We start from the raw sequence: 19775 nt of genomic DNA, 5'->3' as shown, positions 1-19775 counted from the left end.
TTACCGCTAGGGCCACCTGGGAAGTCCAGTATATACCTGTGTAACCTCATTACTCAAAGCAAGATTCAGACTATTTCCAACAAGCAGAAGTTCCTTTGTGCCCTTTCAAGCCAATGCCCCTCCCCCTGCCACCACACATCCCCAAAGACAACAGTTGTTCTGATTTCTGGTGCTATAGTATTTATTTGCCTGTCCTTGGACTTTACATAAATGAAATCATGCAATATACTCTCTTCTATGTCCAGCTTCTTTTGTTTAATATAATGTTTTGGAGGTTCAAGCTGCTGCATGGATTGGTGGCTTATTCTTTTTTATTGTTGAGCAGTAGTGCATTATGGGGCTTCCCAGGTGACACAGTGGTAAAGAATCTGCCTGCAATACAGGAAACACGTGTTGAGTCCCTGGGTTGCGAAGATCCCCTGGGGAAGGAAATGGCAACCCACTCCAGTACTCTTGCCTGAGAAATCCCATGGAGAGAGGAGCCTGGAGGGCTACAGTCTGTGGGGTTGCAAAGAGCCAGACACGCAGCTGAGCACACACAGAAGGGCATTATCTGTCTACAGCTCAGTCTTTTTATCCATCCTTCTGTTGCTGGAATTTGGTTTACTTCTAGGTTGGTGCTATTATGACTAGAGCCCTATAAATATTTAAATATAGGTCATTTGTGGACATATGTTTTTATTTCTCTTGGGTAAATACCTAAGAGTGGAATTTTTTTAAATAGGCCCAACCTTACTATTTGTATTTATAATGACTTCATATACCTAATCATTTCTTATATGTTATTGATTGGCTTTTTAGTTAATCTATAACAAAGCCAGTGGAATGTAACTATAGTTACAGGAGAGAGAAAACAGCAGAGAAAAGAGCACAGTAAGTAGAAGGAACAACACTTGCAAAGGCCCCAAGGAGGTAAATATTTGACGTATTTGAGGAGTTGAGTGAAAGCTTTGTGGCTGGAGCAAATAACGTTTGAAGGAAATGGTAGTAGGAGTCAAAGCTGATGGGATGGTAGGGGTCAGACTATGTAGGGTTTAGTAGGTTGCATTAAGCATGCTAGATTTGGGACTTCTCTGGTGGTCCAGTGGTTAAGACTGCATTTTCACTGCCAAAGGCCCAGGGAACTAAGCTGCAAGGCCAAAAAAAAAAAAAGCTAGATTTTATCTTAAGATAAGTGCATGCAACCAGTGATTTCAGGAGGTCAAATAATATTTCAGGGGAGTAGATGGAAGTATATAAAGGAAGAAGCAGACAAAAACTCCTTAGTAAAGCTTTGGAGAAATGGGCATGGCCATAGCTGGGCTAGAGATGAAGAAATATGGGCTTATTGGAGACATTTAAGAAAAAGAACTTGAGCCCATGGTATCTACCAAGTAAATTTCGATGTTAAAAAAAAAAAAAAAAAAAAAAAACAGAGCAAAATTTCAAGAAAATTTCCAAGCACTATTTTTAAAATCTTAAATTCACCATCTTTTTGGTGAGGGCTGATTTTCTGTGAGACATTAAAGGTATTGCCAGGACAGCTAAAACAAATGAGACTAAGGAGAAAAAGTAAATAAAAGAGCAAAGAATGAGAGAGAGCAAGAGATTACTCATTTAATTTTGAGTATGAAGAAGCCAGTCCTAAAACAGAGAAGTGGGATGACAATGAGTGATACCTTATTATAGCCCAGGCTCATTAAGTTTTCTAAAAGGATGGGCTCAGATACCTATTTCTTCTTTTGGTTTCACATCTGCCTCTTCGGTGAAATAGGGAAAAATCCAAGCCCTTTACTACACAGTGGTGTAGAAGTGATACTGTCCCCAAAATACATTTATAACATGAACATATGCATCTGAAATCACTCTAAAACACATTTTTTTTAACAGTAAAATAGGTCAGACAAGGAAAGACAAATACTATATTGTATCGCTTGTATGTCGAATATAAAAAAGCTGCACTCACAGAAACAGACTAGAATGGTGATCACCAGGGGGAAAAGGAGATGCTGGTCAAATAGTATTAATGCAACCTACCAGTTAGAGGATGAATAAGTTCTGGGGATCTAAGGTACAGCTTGGTGATTTTAGTTAATAATAATGTAGTATATACTTGGTAGTTGATAAGAAAGTAGATCGTAAATGTTCTCACCATAAAACAAAAAAGAAAATGACATCACATAAAGGAAATTGTAATTATGTGACAGGATGCAAGTGTTAACTAATGCTGTGGTGGCAATCGCTTTGCAAAAAGTGTTTCCAAGCAACACTTGGACACCTTAAACTTACACAACGAGAAATGTCAATTATATTTCAATAAACCTGGAAAAAATAATAAAACACATTTATTTCACTGGACTCATCCAGTTGGGATCTACCAGTGGCAGTGCCAAAGGGTAGAATAAGGAAGCTTTAGTCACCCCCCTAATCTCCTTCATTACCCCTATCAAAGCTTCCCCCAAAATATACAATCTAAAGAATGAGAAACATGCTCTACAAATGAACTTCCTCCATCCAGGAGTGACCATAAAAATACTTAACCACTAGGCGGGCATGAGCACTGAATGGACACTGCCTATAAATAACCAATAGGGTCATACTAGCATGGACTGTGAATACCACTTATACATCTGCCCTCCTCCATCCATTTATTTTCCTCCGAACTCTGATAACATTTCTTGTTTACTGCTGTCTCCTTCCCATTCTGCTTGTTTAGGTGTATGTCTTGTTGTAATGCTTTACTATCATCTGGTGTGATTTCAGTATGCATTGAAAAGCTGTGTTTAGCAAAAAGTCTACAAGATGCTGTATTCTGTTATCACATTCGATCCTTATACCAACCTTATGAGAAAAGTATTATTAGCTTCACCTAAAGGGAAGAAGAAGTAAAGAGTCTCTTGATGAAGGTGAAAGAGGAGAGTGAAAAAGTTGGCTTAAAACTCAACATTCAGAAAACTAAGATCATGGCATCTGGTCCCATCATTTCATGGCAAATAGATGGGAAAACAGTGGAAACAGTGACAGACTTTACTTTTTTGGGCTCAAAATCACTGCAGATGGTGACTGCAGCCATGAAATTAAAAGACGCTTGCTCCTTGGAAGAAAAGTTATGACCAATCTAGACAGTGTATTAAAAAACAGACATTACTTGATCAACAAAGGTCCATCTAATCAAAGCTATGGTTTTTTTCAGTAGTCACGTATGGATGTGAGAGTTGGACTATAAAGAAAGCTAAGGGGCAAAGAATTGATGCTTTTGAACCGTGGTGTTGGAGAAGACTCTTGAGAATCCCTTGGACTGCAAGGAGATCCAACCAGTCCATCCTAAAGGAGAGCAGTCCTGAGTGTTCATTGGAAGGACTGATGTTGAAGCTGAAACTCCAATACTTTGGCCAACTAATGTGAAGAACTGACTCATTTGATAAGACCCTGAAGCTGGGAAAGATTGAAGGCAGGAGGAGAAGGGGACGACAGAGGATGAGATGGTTGGATGGCATCACTGACTCAATCAACATGAGTTTGAGTAAACTCCGGGAGTTGGTGATGGACAAGGAGGCTTGGTGTGCTGCAGTCCATGGGATCGCAACAAGTCGGACACAACTGAGTGACTGAGCTGAACTGAACATAAGGAAACCAAGGTACAAGCATGGTTACAATTCCTACTCAAGGTTGGATAGTTATTAATAATTATAATGGAACAATATTCAAATTAGTCAGTCTGGTGACAAAGTCCATGCTCTTGCCTCCCAAAGAAGAAGCATCTCCCAACGTGCATGGATGTAATTGCTATACTTCTCTCTCCATATTAATATGCTTTCCCCAACCTTCTGCTAGTATCATGTTTTTCAAAAGTGGATCAACTGTCCACTTATATCAGAAGCATTTGGATGTGATTATTTTAAATGTGAATTCTGAGTTCCACCCTAGGGCTACTGAACCTTGGCCTCAAGGAGGCTGGGGGTGGGGATTTGCATTTTAAGCTGTTCTCCAGAAGATGATAATTCCCAGACAATGTTGAGAAGCATTGTTCTAATTAATGCATGCCTCTGCAAAGCAATAACACCCACCATTCCTTTCTGGCCTGAATTTCTTTTGCTGTTGGGGTAATGTATTTATATCTTGATGAATCCAAGCTGTCTCACAGTAATATTAGAGAAGAGCATGTCAGATAATTGAGGGGAAATATTGACGCGTAAACATTCAGTCACTTGTTCCAGTATAGAGCTTCTAAAAATACTGCTACCAAAAACTGTAAATATGCTACAACAGAAAACATAATTTTAAAAGCTAGGTGGCTAGATTGGCTACAAAAATCACTGCAGATGGTGACTGCAGCCATGAAATTAAAAGACACTTGCTCCTTAGAAGAAAAGCTATGACCAACCTAGACAGCATATTAAAAAGCAAAGACATTATTTTGCCAACAAAGGTCCATCTAGTCAAAGCTATGGTTTTTCCAGTAGTCATGTATGGATGTGGCAGTTAGACTATAAAGAAAGTTGAGTGCCGAAGAATTGATGCTTTTGAATTGAGAAGACTCTTGAGAGTCCCTTGGACTGCAAGGAGATCCAACCAGTCCATCCTAAAGGAGAGCAGTCCTGAATATTCATTGGAAGGACTGATGCTAAAACGGAAACTCCAATACTTTGACCACCTGATGCAAAGAATCGACTCATTGGAAAAGACTCTGATGCCGGGAAAGATTGAAGGCAGAAGGAGAAGGGGATGACAGAGGTTGAGATGGTTGGATGGCATCACTGACTCGAAGGACATGAGTCTGAGCAAACTCCGGAGTTGGTGACGGACAGGGAGGCCTGGTGAGCTGCAGTCCATGGGGTTGAAAAGAGTCGGACACGACTGAGTGACTGAACTGAATTGAGACTGGGATAAAAATAGTAAGAGGACCAGAAAGGACTAGAAAACAAATCCAATGGATAAGCTAACGTTCACACTAATCCAGCTGGCTGGAACATCCCAGGGAGCCAGCAGACACAGTCTGAGGGTTGAGCATGTGGGAATCAGACTGTACCCCACACAAAGTCAGGCTGAAGAAGGCATCTTAGTGAATGAACCAGGTCACGCACCATGCTAATGTTGGTCGTGAATCTGTTAGGAGAGAATGTGTGTGTGTGCTAAGTCGCTTCAGTCGTGTCCAACTCTTTGCGACCCCATGGACTGTAGCTCACCAGGCTCCTCTGTGCATGGGATTCTCCAGGCAAGAACTGAAGTGGGTTGCCATGCCCTCCTCCAGGGGATCTTCCCAACCCAGGGATCAAACCCACTTCTCTTATGTCTCCTGCAGTCAGGCAGGTTCTTTATGACTAGTGCCACTGGGGAAGCCCCTAGGAAGGGACATTGTGAATAAATTTGCTGTGAATCCTTTTAGGGGTAAGCATCCCTGATTCACCACTCTAAAAGCCACGCATCAGAGAGGCAGATCTAACCCTGGTTAATAGTGAGAGCTTGGAGGAAATGGCTGGAGTACCAGCTTGATTCCATCATTTTCCCAGAGTGAACTTGGACAAGCTCTTGACTTCTCCCTGGGTCTCAGTGTCCTGATCAGAAAACATGTACCTCACAAGGTTGATGTAAAGATTAAATTATTTAACACATGTAAGTGCCTTTACCAGTGTCTCATAAGTAGCAAGCTCCCAATAGATATCAACTGTGTTAGATTCAAACACTGGTCCCTGAAGAAAATCCCAAGCAGACAAGCCTCTTTGGACTTAACCTTTAAATGTCCAAGTTATACCCATTGAGCTCTAACATTTAGATATAAAAACAGTGGTATCAATCTCTGGTACAAACACTGGCAGGTTATTTCTTTAACAACCTGGAAATCTAAGTATATACAGTACATCGCCTTGCAGCTACTTTTTCATAGAAGTGTAACTCTACATGCTAATTTCAAGGCCCCATTTATTCCACGTGGCCTAGCACCTCCTTCCTGTCCTCCATTCTTATGTCTGGCCACTAGCCCATTGCTGCCAAAAATACTGCCTCGGAAGGGTTTCTAGCCCCTCCCAAACTCAAATGTTCCCTAGTACTACTGCTGCTTGGTGTTTTTTCATCTTTGTTGTTGGTCAGTTACTCAGTCATGTCTGACTCTTTGCCACCCCATGAACTGCAGCACGCCAAGCTTCCCTGTCCATCACCATCTCCTGGAGCTTGCTCAAACTCATGTCCATTGAGTCAGTATTGCCATCCAACCATCTCATCCTCTGTCGTCCCCTTCTCCTCTTGCCCTCAATCTTTCCCAGCATCAGGGTCTTTTCCAGTGAGCTGGCTCTTTGCATCAGGTGGCCAAAGTATTGGAGCTTCAGCTTCAGCATCAGTCCTTCCAGTGAATATTCAGGGTTGATTTCCTTTAGGATTGACAGCTTTGATCTCAAGAGTCTTCTCCAGCACCACAATTCAAAACTGACAATTCTTCAGTGTTCACCTTCTTTATGGTCCAACTCTCACATCCGTACATGACTACTTGCTTAACTTTTTAAAAAATACTCTCAGACTTTCTACTTTGCCAAGCTTGTATAACTTCTACCTACAGTTAATAAGCAGCTGTTTTTATAGTCACCACACCCTTTTGAACTCTAGAAAACAGTTAAATTCCATGAAAGTAAATTTTGTGCTTTAAAATTGTTTTTAAATGGAGGAAAGCCTCCTTTTTCACTTAAGTTGTTTCTTATGGGATGAGTCATAAAACTTAAACTAGGTAATAGAACTTTGGATAGGTCACCTTAGCACCATAAGTATATCCTGTATTCCATCCACTAATCACTTCCTGATGTTATTAGAGGCTGGAGAGGAACACCCCAAAATGCAAAGCAGTGTTAGGGATCTGGGATATCTTTTCTCTTCTTCAAAAACTTCCTTAAGTTTTAAACCAGATTTTAAATATATGGAAATTAAGTTAAAATAACTCATAATGACTTTCCTCTTTTGACCCATGTAAATTTCAAACATTCATTATTCACAACTATCACCTCTTTAAACATCAGAATCAATTGGTTTTTTTAAAAAGGTAGGTCAAACATCCTTATTATTATTATTATTTTTTCTTTTACGACATTATTATTTACATTATTATTTTTTCTTTTTATGACAGTGAGCAAGGAACTCATAGCAAGTTCCTGGTACTGCTCCTATTTTAGAAGAAGTCTTTCCTGCTATAGCTCAGACTAGAAATTTAAATTTTTTTTCCTGGGACTTCCCTGGTGGTCCAGTGTTTGGGACTTGGCCTTCCAACGCAGGGGGTGCAGATTCCATCCCTTGTCGGGGACCTAAGATCCCATATGCCTCTCAGCCAAAACAACAAAACATGAAACAGGAACAATATTGTAACAAGTTCAGTAAAGACTTCAAAAATGGTCTACATAAAAAAAAATCTTTAAAAAAATAATAAAAAATCATATTTTTTCTGTTATGCTAAAACCCAAAGTTTAATATAATGAATGAGGGGGTCACACAACTGATTGAGAACACAGCACAAATGCCTCAGATGAATTGTGTTTTAATAACGCATGGCTCAAAATAGCCAAAGTCCAACCTCCATAAAATACTGCTCTGCCTGGATGTTCTTGAACAAAGAAATTTCAGTTGGAAAACGTTCACTGCAGGGTTTGTGCTCGGAGGTTTGGAGCATATGGACTCAGCAATGGTTGGACAGAAACAGCTGGTGACCTCCTGGGAGCAGAGCTGGGCTCTTGCACTGCTGATCATGGATAGATTATAAAATTACTATTCTGCTCTTCAGTCAGTTCAGTCACTCAGTCGTGTCTTTGCGGCCCCATGGACTGCAGCACACCAGGCTTCCCTGTCCATCACCTACTTCTACTTTCCAGTTTCCCCCAGAATGATGGGAAATCACATGTTGCCTCAGGGACCTGTGGAAAGGACATGGTATTTGGCTCAGGAGATCGTTCCTGGCCTGGGTGATGGTTGTGTACCCTTGAGAAAGTTCTTGTTCTCTGAGCCTTCCACGGCCACACAGATTCAGTAAGACAGCATACACCTATGCAGCTGTCTATTAGTAGAAAACACACAATAAGTGCCTCTTCATTATTGGAAAAAAACAGGTCTCTGTAGGATCTTCTGGGAAATTACTCATAACAAGCCCTTCTTTGTAAACTGTTTCCATAAGTTGTAGCAGTCAACAAAGCTCTTAAGAGAAATCAGATAAAGACACAATGCCCATAAGTTCGGCTAAACCAATGTTGAAGACTAAATTCTAATTTTAGGCCAGTTTGACACCCAGAGGTCCCTCTGTGGTTTCTGCTTCCTGTATGCTTGGGTTTCCTGCCTTCAGGAGTCTCGTGCAGTCTGTAAATGAGTGAAGCAAGATCACAGGGAGTGTTAGGAACTATGGAAAACTGGACTGTATCGGCCCCATCAAAAAAAAAAAAATTCTAATTCAAACATTTTGTCCAAAACTCACCTGTAGGCTAAAGCCAAATCTCAGGCAAGCAGACATTAGCTTTTCAAAAAAATTTTTATTTGTTTACTTACGGCTGTACTGGGTCTTTGTTGCTGCACTCAGGCTTGCCCTAGTTGTGGCGAGCAGGGGCTACTCCAGCTGCGATTCACAGGCTTCTCATTGTGGTGGCTTCTCTTGTTGTGGAGCACGGGGATCTGGGGTACATGGGCTCAGTAGTTGTGGCACACAGACTTAGTTGTCTTGTGACACATGGGATATTCTCGGACCAGGGATTGAACCTGTGTCCAGCGCACTGGCAGGAGAATTCTTAGCCACTGGAGCACCAGGGAAGCCCTGCTTTTGTGTTTCAATGGGTTTACCTTAACAGAATGAAGTGGGCATTAACTGACATTCGGTCTTACTTGTAGTCGTACGCAGTTCTTTGCTAAACTTTGAGTACTAAATTCCTAGATGTTTACTCAGGTTTGGCCTCTCTCCTCCTCCATCATCTAGCCAGTTATGCTAACACGTCTTGCAGCTGTCAACAGGAAGACATTATTAAAGGGTGTGTGGCCAGCTGCTCCTAGGGGCTCATTCAAGCTGTATCCAGTAGAGTAACTGGACTCATTCAACAGGAATTTGTAGAGCACCTACTCCGAGCAGAACCACACACCACATATGCATCTAGGCAGGTTTTCCTATTTTTCAGCTCCTATTTTACTCCAAGGATTTAGATTTAGCAAGTCATGTCATCAGTTTCTTATTCCTTTAAATAAACAGGCACCTTCCAGTTATCAGCAGCAAAATTCTTTGTTATTATTTATAAGTAAAATCACAGCAAATCTGCTTCTAATCTTGTCATTTCTTTTGTTTTTTTTAAATATTTGTTTTATTTATCTGGCTGCACCAGGTCTTAGTTGCACCAAATGAACTTTAGCATACAAATTCTTAGTTGGGGCATGTAGGATCTAGCTCCCTGGCCAGGGATGGAAACCTGGCCCCCTGCATTGGCAGCGCAGAGTCTTAGCCACTGTACCACCAGAGAAATTCCTAATCTTGCCCTTTCTGAGCTTGCTTGAAAGTTGTTCTGAACTCTGCTTAAGTCACCCCAGCCAGGAGAAATGATGCACCAGGCACTCTGCTCAAGCACTGCAAGGCTTTATGCCCTTCTGGAGTTGGTGATCTAACATGACCACCTGTGACTCTGGTGGACACAAAATGGATAAACGGAATTATAAATGCCCTACAAAAGCAGACAAAATACAGAGATTTTAGAATGGTAAAACTTATACACTGGTTGTCACAATAGACTTGCTGGGATGCAATGTAAAATAATGATTATAAAGTTCCAGTGAGCAAGGGCAAAGATCTTAAAATTAGAGTGACTTTTTACTGGAGTCAGTTTCAGTCTAGTGGAGGTAAAAGCCAGATGCAATGAACTAAGAGGGAGTGGGGCGGGGAGAGAAGAAAAGAGCTGATAAAAGGGAAGGAAATGGAGTAGATAATCCCTCCAAGAAGACCAATGTGATCAGAGAAGGCATGCGATCCTTAGCACAGGTAGAAGGGACAGAAAAAATGTAGACTGAGAAGGGTTTGGAAGCAGATAGTTTGTAGTTGGAGACCAGGAAGCAGGGCTTTGAGGTTGCACAGCTCCCGAGGACTTGGTTCACGGTGTAGACCATGGGCATGTTTTGCCCTGGAGTTGTGAAACTGGGTGTTTCCATCTCACTCTCTCCATTAACTCCATTTTAGCTCTGAATTAAGAAACAAGAGCACCTATTTCCAACAGAGAGAGCACAGGGATATCATGATGGGAGTTGCCTGGCTGGGACAAGGTAATACAGAAATATGATCTCTTTCATGCTTACCTGGTGGCTCATATGATAAAGAATCCACCGGCCAATGCAGGAGACCTGAGTTTTGATCCCTGGGTCAGGAAGATCCCCCAGAGAAGGGAATGCCTACCCACTCCAGTATTCTTGCTTGGAGAACTCCATGGACAGAGGAGCCTGGTGGGCTAAAGTCCATGGGGTCGCAAAGAGTTGGACACAACTGAGCGACTAACACTACACTTTCTAATATGTCAAGTCCATCAAAAGAGTTGATGTCAGAAGCGGAGATGGGAGTTGAATCTTGGGACAAGTCAAATGGTGGCCAAGGGACACCAAGAGCTTGGAAGATGGCTGGACCGCACGCCAGGGTCCTTCGCTCACAACATCTCACTCAATACCATGAACAGTCTAGCAAGAAGAGATTATTCTTCCTTTATGGAGAAGAAACCTGAAGTCCACAGTGGTGGAGTCCACACACAAGTTCACGCAGTTGGGGAAATTGGCAGAGCCAAGACTCCAGAGACAATGAACCTTCCCCTTCAAGTGCTGCTTGAGACACAGATCCCTGCTCCCAGCTCTCACATGCTGTTGGGAACAATAGCATATGAATAACTATAAAGCAATGAGATGAATGCAAAACTGGTTTATGAGCAAAGTACTGTGGGAACACAGGTTGGGAAATTCTCCCAGGCAGCTGTATATTTATGGTTGGCAGGGAGGGAGAGAAAGGGATAATTGATTATAAAATATTGACTTTTTAAAAACTCCATGAGTTTATGGAGAGGGAAGACAGCCATCACCACTTTCATTAAGTGTTTCAGCATTGCTAATTATGAGACACCTCTGCCTCCTGCTGTGATGTGACACAGAACACCCAAACTCCCTAGGAGTTTTCAAATGAACCCAAGCAGGGCTTTAGACATGACTTCCTGGTTACAAGAAATACAGGGAAAGAGGAACACATTACCACTGTCAGCAATCAGACAAATCTACATTTGACAGGACAACTGGTAAAGCCAGTGTCATTATTTTAAGTATGTGGAGGAACAATCTAGGACACAAGAAAATATAATCAAATGCAAAGCAAGAATCTCAACTAGATTCTGAGTCAGAAAAAGACATTTAGGGGACAACTGGGGAAATCTGACATGGACTGGATATTATTTGGGGGAATTGTTTTCTTTGTTGTTCAGTTGCTCAGTGTCCGACTCTTTACAACCCCATGGACTGCAGCACACCAGGCTTCTCTGTCCTTCACCATCTCCCGGAGCTTGCTCAAACACACGTCCATTGAGTCAGTGATGCCATCCAACCATCTCATCCTCTGTCGTCCCCTTCTCCTCCTACCTTCAATCTTTCCCAGCATCAGGGTTTTGTTTTCTTAGGTGTGATAATAATATGGGTTTTGTAGAATAATGCCTTTCTTGTTAGAAGATACATTTTAAAGGGTCATGTGTATCTGCAACATATTATTTTTCCTGCTGTTTGAGTAGATGAGCCACCAGTTCATATTTGAGCAAGAGAAGGGCTCCAGGAAAGAAAGGGATTTCATAAGACATAGAATTAAAAGAACTTACAGATGCACTACAGGCAGAGGATGCCTAGAAAGAAGAAAAGCAACTAGAAATTTCTTTTAAAGACTCTAGACAAAAGTCCCAGTACAAATATGAATCAAGTTAGAAGAGGAAAGCAACGGACTTCAAAAAGGAAAAAAAGTATTCCAAGCAATAGATAGAATGGAAAGAAGGCACAAATGTCCTCTTTCAACAGGAAAACACTAGGAAAAGAAAAAAAAATTAACCATGATTTTGAGCAACTGAGAAGCATAGGGTTGTGATACGTTACAGAGCAGGAAACATACTTCTTGTCTCTGCTATGAATTTATATCATAAACAAATTAGCCTTCATGCTGTTTATTGGTTACTGTCAGACTAGATCTCTGACAGTAGAGGTTACTAGACTCTTACCTGGGGACAAACTGTGTAAGACTTAACTGTGCTTACAGACTCGAATGCAAATATCCTCAGCCACAGAAATCTAAGAGCTAGAGCACAGCTTGATGAAAAGTTTGGAAGTGGAAGCACAGGTGGAGAGTCTAGGAAAAGTCAGGAGCTCAAATACCCTCTTCTCATGAAATGGAAAGCCAAGAGATGTTCTCTATGTTTAGGAGAACTAAAAACAAAAGTTTAAGGAAATTACAGTTGCAAAAATCAACAACAGAACTAAAAATAGTGATGTAACAATCACGTGTACGGGGGTGATATGAAGTTAAGATGAATCTTTAGCAACAAGAGTCAGTAAGCAATGTCATAAAATAGCAGCTCCATCCTTTTAACACAGTTGGAGAGCTTCAGCAGTGGTTGCCCTTGCAAAGTGGAAATGAGGCTATGGAATTAAAAGGAACCATTGCTTCCTGTTGTAAATCTTCCTGTACTATTTGTCTTTTTAAAAACTCTGACCAAACCAAACATAACAATCATATCTTACAGGGTTATGGTGACGGTCAGGGATAATCTATTATGAAAGTCTGGAAATTAAATCAGTGAGCCGTCTTGTAACTCTTACGAGAGGGATTTTCTCCTAGTGTTATTATTGGACGTCCAACCTCCCTCATCCTAGATTTGTTCCTTCCCTGAGGATCCCAGATGGCTCCAATGCCCAGCTGCCCTGTCAACCCTACTGTTTCTGCAGCACTCCAGCTTCGAGAGTGGTCTCTCACTGCCCACCTCTACTCCGGATGCCTTCTCCACTGCTAGGGTGAGTTCCCATCCTGTGCTTGCAGCTCCTGTCACTTGTCTCCCTCAACTGTTTCCAAAGCACATCAAGTTGTGTCTTATTATTACACATCGACTGATATAAATTTATCAGTTCAAATGCATGCACTTGAAAACTTAACTTTAGAGCACAAACATTTTGTTTAGTTGCTAAGGCATGTCTGACTCTTTGCGATCCTATGTACTGTAGCCCTCCAGGCTCCTCCATCCACAGGATCTTCCCAGCCAGAATACTGGAATGGGTTGCCATTTGCTCCTCCACACCATCATATAAATAGTCAATTGAAAATATAGCTTATAATATACAACACTTCATAGCAGTTTTTGCTGTTTCTGAACTTTACCCCATCAGTCAGTCAGTTCAGTCGCTCAGTCGTGTCCAACTCTTTGCGACCCCATGAACTGCAGCACGCCAGGCCTCCCTGCCCATCACCACCTCCTGGAGTTTACCCAAACTCATGTCCATTGAGTTGGTGATGCCATCTAACCATCTCATCCTTTGTTGTTCCCTTCTCCTCCTGCCTTCAATCTTTCCCAACATCAGGGTCTTTTCAAATGAGTCAGCTCTTCGTATCAGGTGGCCAAAATACTGGAGTTTCCGCTTCAACATCAGTCCTTCCAATGAACACACAGGATTGATTTCCTTTAGGATGGTCTGGTTGGATCTCCTTGCAGTCCAAGGGACTCTCAAGAGTCTTTTCCAACACCACAGTTCAAAAGCATCAATTCTTCAGTGCTCAGCTTTCTTTATAGTCCAACTCTCACATCCATACATGACTACTGGAAAAACCATAGCCTTGACTAGACAGACCTTTGTTCACAAAGTAATGTCTCTGCTTTTTAATATGCTGTCTAGGTTGGTCATAACTTTCCTTCCAAGGAGTAAGCGTCTTTTAATTTCATGGCTGCAATCACCATCTGCAGTGATTTTGGAGCCCCCCAAAATAAAGTCAGCCACTGTTTACCCATCTATTTGCCATGAAGTGATGGGACCAGATGCCATGATCTCAGTTTTCTGAATGTTGAGTTTTAAGCCAACTTTTTCACTCTCCTCCTTCACCTTCATCAAGAGGCTCTTTAGTTCTTCTTCACTTTCTGCCATAAGGGTGGTGTCATCTGCATATCTGAGGTTATTGATATTTCTCCCAGCAATCTTGATTCCAGCTTGTGCTTCTTCCAGCCCAGCGTTTCTCATGATGTACTCTGCATATAAGTTAAATAAGCAGGGTGACAATATACAGCCTTGATGTACTCCTTTTCCTATTTGGAACCAGTCTGTTGTTCCATGTCCAGTTCTACCTGTTGCTTCCTGACCTGCATACAGGTTTCTCAAGAGGCAGGTCAGGTGGTCTGGTATTCTCATCTCTTTAAGAATTTTCCACAGTTTATTGTGATGCACACAGTCAAAGGCTTTGGCATAGTCAATAAAGCAGAAATAGATATTTTTCTGGAACTCTCTTGCTTTTTTGATGATCCAGGAGATGTTGGCAATTTGATCTCTGGTTCCTCTGCCTTTTTTAAAACCAGCTTGAACATCTAGAAGTTTACAGTTCACGTATTGCTGAAGCCTGGCTTGGAGAATTTTGAGCATTACTTTACTAGCGTGTGAGATGAGTGCAATTGTGCAGTAGTTTGAGCATTCTTTGGCATTGCCTTTCTTTGGGATTGGAATGAATACTGACCTTTTCCAGTCTTGCGGCCACTGCTGAGTTGTCCAAATTTGCTGACATATTGAGTGCAGCACTTTCATAGCATCATCTTTGAGGATTTGAAATAGCTCAACTGGAATTCCATCACCTCCACTAGCTTTGTTCGTAGTGATGCTTCCTAAGGCCCATTTGACTTCACATTCCAGGATGTCTGGCTCTAGGTGAGTGATCACACCATTGTGATTATCTGGGTCGTGAAGATCTTTTTTGTACAGTTCTTCTGTCTATTCTTGCCACCTCTTCTTAATATCTTCTGCTTCTGTTAGGTCCATACCATTTCTGTCCTTTATTGAGCTCATCTTTGCATGAAATGTTCCCTTGGTATCTCTAATTTTCTTGAAGAGATCTCTAGTCTTTCCTATTCTATTGTTTTCCTCTATTTCTTTGCACTGATCCCTGAGGAAGGCTTTCTTCTCTCTCCTTGCTATTCCTTGGAACTCTGCATTCAAATGGGTATATCTTTCCTTTTCTCCTTTGCTTTTCACTTCTCTTCTTTTCACAGCTAGTTGTGAGGCCTCCTCAGACAGCCATTTTGCTTTTTTGCAATTCTTTTTCTCGGGGATGGTCTTGATCCCTGTCTCCTGTACAATGTCACCCCATAGGACTGCTTTAAAAGAATCTCTCTACAAATACAGCAATATAAGCTCACTATCAAACATTTGAAAAAGAGACATAATTGCTTCATTCCTCTTCATCAGCTTGTGATACAAGCAGAAATCCTGTTTTGTTAAAATTAGATGACTTGGAGTCCCCACACCACTTTCACAGAAGAGGTCATTCTTTCCTCTTTGAGTCCTCTGTCCTGAAATAATTCCCAGCCCCCTTTGGATTCTTATACCTCCTCTTCCGGAGATGTCATGCTGGCCGGAAATCTGGAAGCCATCCTTTCCTCTTCACTGTTCAGATCTGCTCAACACTAGGTCCATGGATACATTAAGTACTTCACCCAGGTCACACAGCTTTTGGTGGGTGGGCTTTAGGAGCCAAAATCTAGCGTTTAGGAGGTTTGTTCCAAAACATGCTGTTCTTATGCTTCTGTGGAGGCATCATGAGGGCTCCGTGGAGGATCTGGGTAGAATCAAGCACCCCCCAGTTCCCCTTCCCTCCCCAAGAACCTTCTTCTCTTGGCGTCACTGCTGTCATACAGCTGTGTGTGTGTGTGTGTGCTCAGTAGTGTCAACTCTTTGCCACCACCAAGCTCCTCTTGTCCATGGAAATTTTCCAAGCAAGAATGAGTTACCAACTGGAGTGAGTTACCATTTTGTCTTCCAGGGGATTTTCCTGATCTAGGGAATCTAACCTGTGTCTCCTGCATTGGCAGGCATATTCTTTACCACTGAGCCACCTGGGAAGTCCTGTCATACAGCTACTAAGTGTCAAAAGCAAGACAGTGCATTTTTATGTGAAACTATTACCTTTTTAAAATTTTGCTGGAAATTCCCAAGTATCCAGAAAAGCTGGAAAAGAACAGTACAGTACCACATACATCCACCACGAGACTTCAATGACTGTTAACCTTTGCTATATTTGTTTCATTCATCTACTGATCTAGCTATTGAGCTAGAGTTCCTTTTCCAAGGGTTCTTTCTCATTTTCTGACTCTTTCTTTTCGTAGCATCATGTTTTTGTTTAACAGATGTAACATCATTTCACATTTCTTTAGTGATAAGTAATTCATTTTATAGGGTTTTTGACTCTTCTCATATTCCCTGAATTATACATTTCTTCTGGGGTCAGTTTTTCTGTTTTCACCTTTCTTTGCCATACTGTTCTCAAATGTTTCACGAATCCAGCTGTCAGGCTCTTCTTATGAACGAGGGAGGAGAAAGGCTGACTAGGACACTGAGCTCATGTGCAGGACGTGCTGAGTGCCAGGCTTCGGGTCAGGGCGAATAGTCCGAGATCTGAGTGTTGTGCTGAGACTTCTCAAATGCTGGAATGAGATGGCTTTGTGCCGGGTTACCAACGACAACCACTGCTGTTCAAGTTTCCTTGGAAACAGGCTTCGCTGTCTCTATAAAAGTCCCTTCTGGTCACTGGTTGGTTGGTTGGTTGGTTTTGGTTTGGTCTGTGGTTGAACATCCAGTTGCTGGGAGTTCTTGGCACCAGCGCTGAAGAGTAGGAATGGAGGATGACCGTTTCGTATAGAGATCTTCACTAGTCTTCCATCTTCTCTTTACTCCACAGACTTTTCTCAGTTCCCAGCCTCAGTGAGGGGCTAGCACAGAGGTAGGGCCCCCATCTTCTGCAAGACCCTCTAAACACATCCTGGGTTAGAGCTTTTTCCATTCAGTGTTCTTCCATGTAATTTGTCCTCTAGAAATCCATGGAGATCACTTCGCCTCTTGTTCTCTCAACTGCTTTTGGTATTGTACATTTTATATTCGAATTCTAGGAGGATGAGGAAATAAATGTATATGCTCAAGTTTCCATCTCGAACCAAGGATGAACATTTCCATTTTATACTAGAGAAAAAAAGAGGCTCATGTGATTAACTGACTTACCTAATATCACACAGCTAGAAAGGGAAGGGCCAGAATTAAACCTGTGTGCTTTTGATTATGCCAAATACTTCTTATTGTACAAATCATGACTCAGCTGGTATGACCTGGAAAAACAAGCCCTTACATAATACGATATGTTTAAAATATGCTGTCATCCGTGTATAAAAATGACTCATAAACTGCCCAGACTAAAAACTGTGCAATTTTTACAAGTTACATATCTACAATAAAATGAAAAAAATCATAAAAGTCGTAAAACAGCAGTTTGATATTTTGTGGGTCAGGTTGGAGTGGAACAGACCTCAAGGAGAGAAAATTGGGAGGAAGCATAGGTTATCATTTGGGCACTAGTGGCAAGGGCTTGGCACACTGAGTGCTCTCGGTTCTATGAAATAAATCCACTTTAGAAGTCACATCTGGGAAGCAACTGACCAAATGAGATGGTGCGGACTCCAGGCAGTCGGGTGAAAAGACTTGAGGGCACTCTGTCCATATGGAAGCCACTCTCTCATATATACTCAATACTTACTAACTACTGTGCACAGACACTGCAAAAGGCTCTGCAGATGCCTTCATCTCTTTGCCAAAGCATTATCCTGAAAAGTGAAGGATTTCTTCATTTTGGGATGCTTCCAGAAATTAAAAACCCCACATTCTCTCACAGGAACCCATCCCATTCATAATGGTTTAAGATTTAAAGTGTCATAAGAATTGTCCCAATTCAACCACAGATATAGTTTGAGGGCTTTTGAATAGCTGGTCATTTATTCAACGAATCTTTATGGAGCTCCTACTGTACAGCAGCCACTAGGGCTGGGACCTAGGGACATTGTGGTGAGGAATAGGAGATTATTTCTAAGGAAGTTAACCACTTCTCCATCAAAGACAGTGCTGAAACATCCACTTTTCTCTTTCTCAAAGACAGAGGCCAAACTAGCTTAATTCTGAAATGTAGAGACTGACCCACAGAAAACTGGGGTAGGTGGTTGGTGAACATATTACATGTTGTTACTAATTCACTGTGACATTAATTTAGATGCATGATATACAGGGGAAAGACATAACAGAAAATCTTTCCATTCACAGTGTTCTTCTCTAATTTTCACCTTCCACATAGCTGTTTTTATTTCAATCAGATGAAAACAATTTTTTGGAAATCCATCGTGAAGTCCAGAACAAGCAAGCACACCCTCTGTTAAAGGCTGGCACATAATCTTGTGAACTCGGAAAGAGAACAGAGCTTTCCAGTAGGACAAACAAAGAAAAGGGAGATTAAGAAGTCTGATTTCCTCCTCTTCCTATCCGTTGTCAGACACCATTGAATAATCGATTTCTCCTGTTCCTGAAAAGTAGATAGCTATTATTAAAGCATTTCCAAAAGGAAATATACTTTGGTTTTCATTAATAATGTAACAAATGAAGTGGTACTGCGACAAAATAAACTTTTTAAGGTACAGTAATTGCATTTGTGATTTTTCCTTTTCCCCATCTAATTGCACTCTCTTCAATGGTCCCTGAAACCTTGCCAGCACTGATAAACTGCTGACAGCTTGATAAACTCTAAAAGGAAGAAGGAAAACACAGTCTAAAAGGCAGGGTAGGTGCGGCAGCTAACAAAGGTCAAGATGAACAAAGAAGAAAGTGCAGTTACTCAATCCTATGCAGATAAGGCGTCAAGTTCAAGGTCTGAGAGGAAGTACACCAGATTGCAGTGTCCACATGGCACCTGATGACAGACCTCCAGTGACAGAGCCCAACCTCTAGGTTCTTCTCAAACAGGAGGGAAGGGAGCAAGGCACAACATTTAAAAGAATGACATACTCCGAGGACTGGACATAAACTGATTAGAACCAAACAGGTCCAAGATGGCAGATGAGTCCACTTCCACTAGACTTTGAGCCTCAGTGTATGCTCACAGTAACACATCAGCATGCTAAATGACACACTCACAGGCACCATGACAGTTCCAAGGCTGATCATAAAGATCAAAAAGTGGGTGGTGGCCCAATTTCTGGAAATCCCCGCCTCTTTCCCAAAATAGCTGGGAAACTCCTTCCACTCCTTAGCTTATGAAATTATCCACCCCTATAAAAACTGACAATCCTCCCAGGTGGTAAAGAGCCTGTCTGCCAGTGCAAGAGACGCAAGAGACATGGGTTCAATCCCTGGGTTGGGAAGATCCCCTGGAGTAGGAAAGGCAACCCACTCCAGCCTTTTTGCCTGGTAAGTTCTATGGACAGAGGAGCCTGGTGGGCTACAGTCTATGGGGTGACAAAGAGTCAGACATGACCAAGTGACATCATGTGTGCTAAGTCGCTCAGTTGTGTCCAACTCTGCAACCCTATGGACTATAGCCCACCAGGCTCCTCTGTCCATGGGATTTTCCAGGCAAGAATACTGGAGTAGATAGCCATTTCCTTCTCCAGGGGATCTTCCCAATCCAGGGATTGAACCCGGGTCTCCTGCATTGCAGGCAGATTCTTTATGGTCTGAGCCACCAGGGAGGCTCAGACATCACCCAATTCTTGCCTGAAAGCTATTCTGGAATATCTATGGTATCA

At 41.8% G+C, this 19775-nt stretch overlaps 1 long non-coding RNA gene across 1 annotated transcript; it reads right to left on the bottom strand.

The window, feature by feature from the left end:
• Window positions 1-163: 163 nt before the first annotated feature.
• Window positions 164-16218, bottom strand: LOC145528765 (uncharacterized). Its single transcript, XR_014070637.1, has 2 exons — window positions 16126-16218; window positions 164-372 (listed from the first exon to the last, which is right to left on the bottom strand). It is a non-coding gene; the product is annotated as an uncharacterized LOC145528765 (long non-coding RNA).
• Window positions 16219-19775: the final 3557 nt, after the last annotated feature.

Source organism: Giraffa tippelskirchi, chromosome 12 (assembly GCF_054371585.1).
Source record: "Giraffa tippelskirchi isolate mGirTip1 chromosome 12, T2T-mGirTip1v1.2.pri, whole genome shotgun sequence".
Classification (NCBI taxonomy): Eukaryota; Metazoa; Chordata; class Mammalia; order Artiodactyla; family Giraffidae; genus Giraffa; species Giraffa tippelskirchi.
The sequence above is the reverse complement of the archived record's forward strand: the minus strand, read 5'-3'. Positions and strand labels throughout refer to the sequence as shown.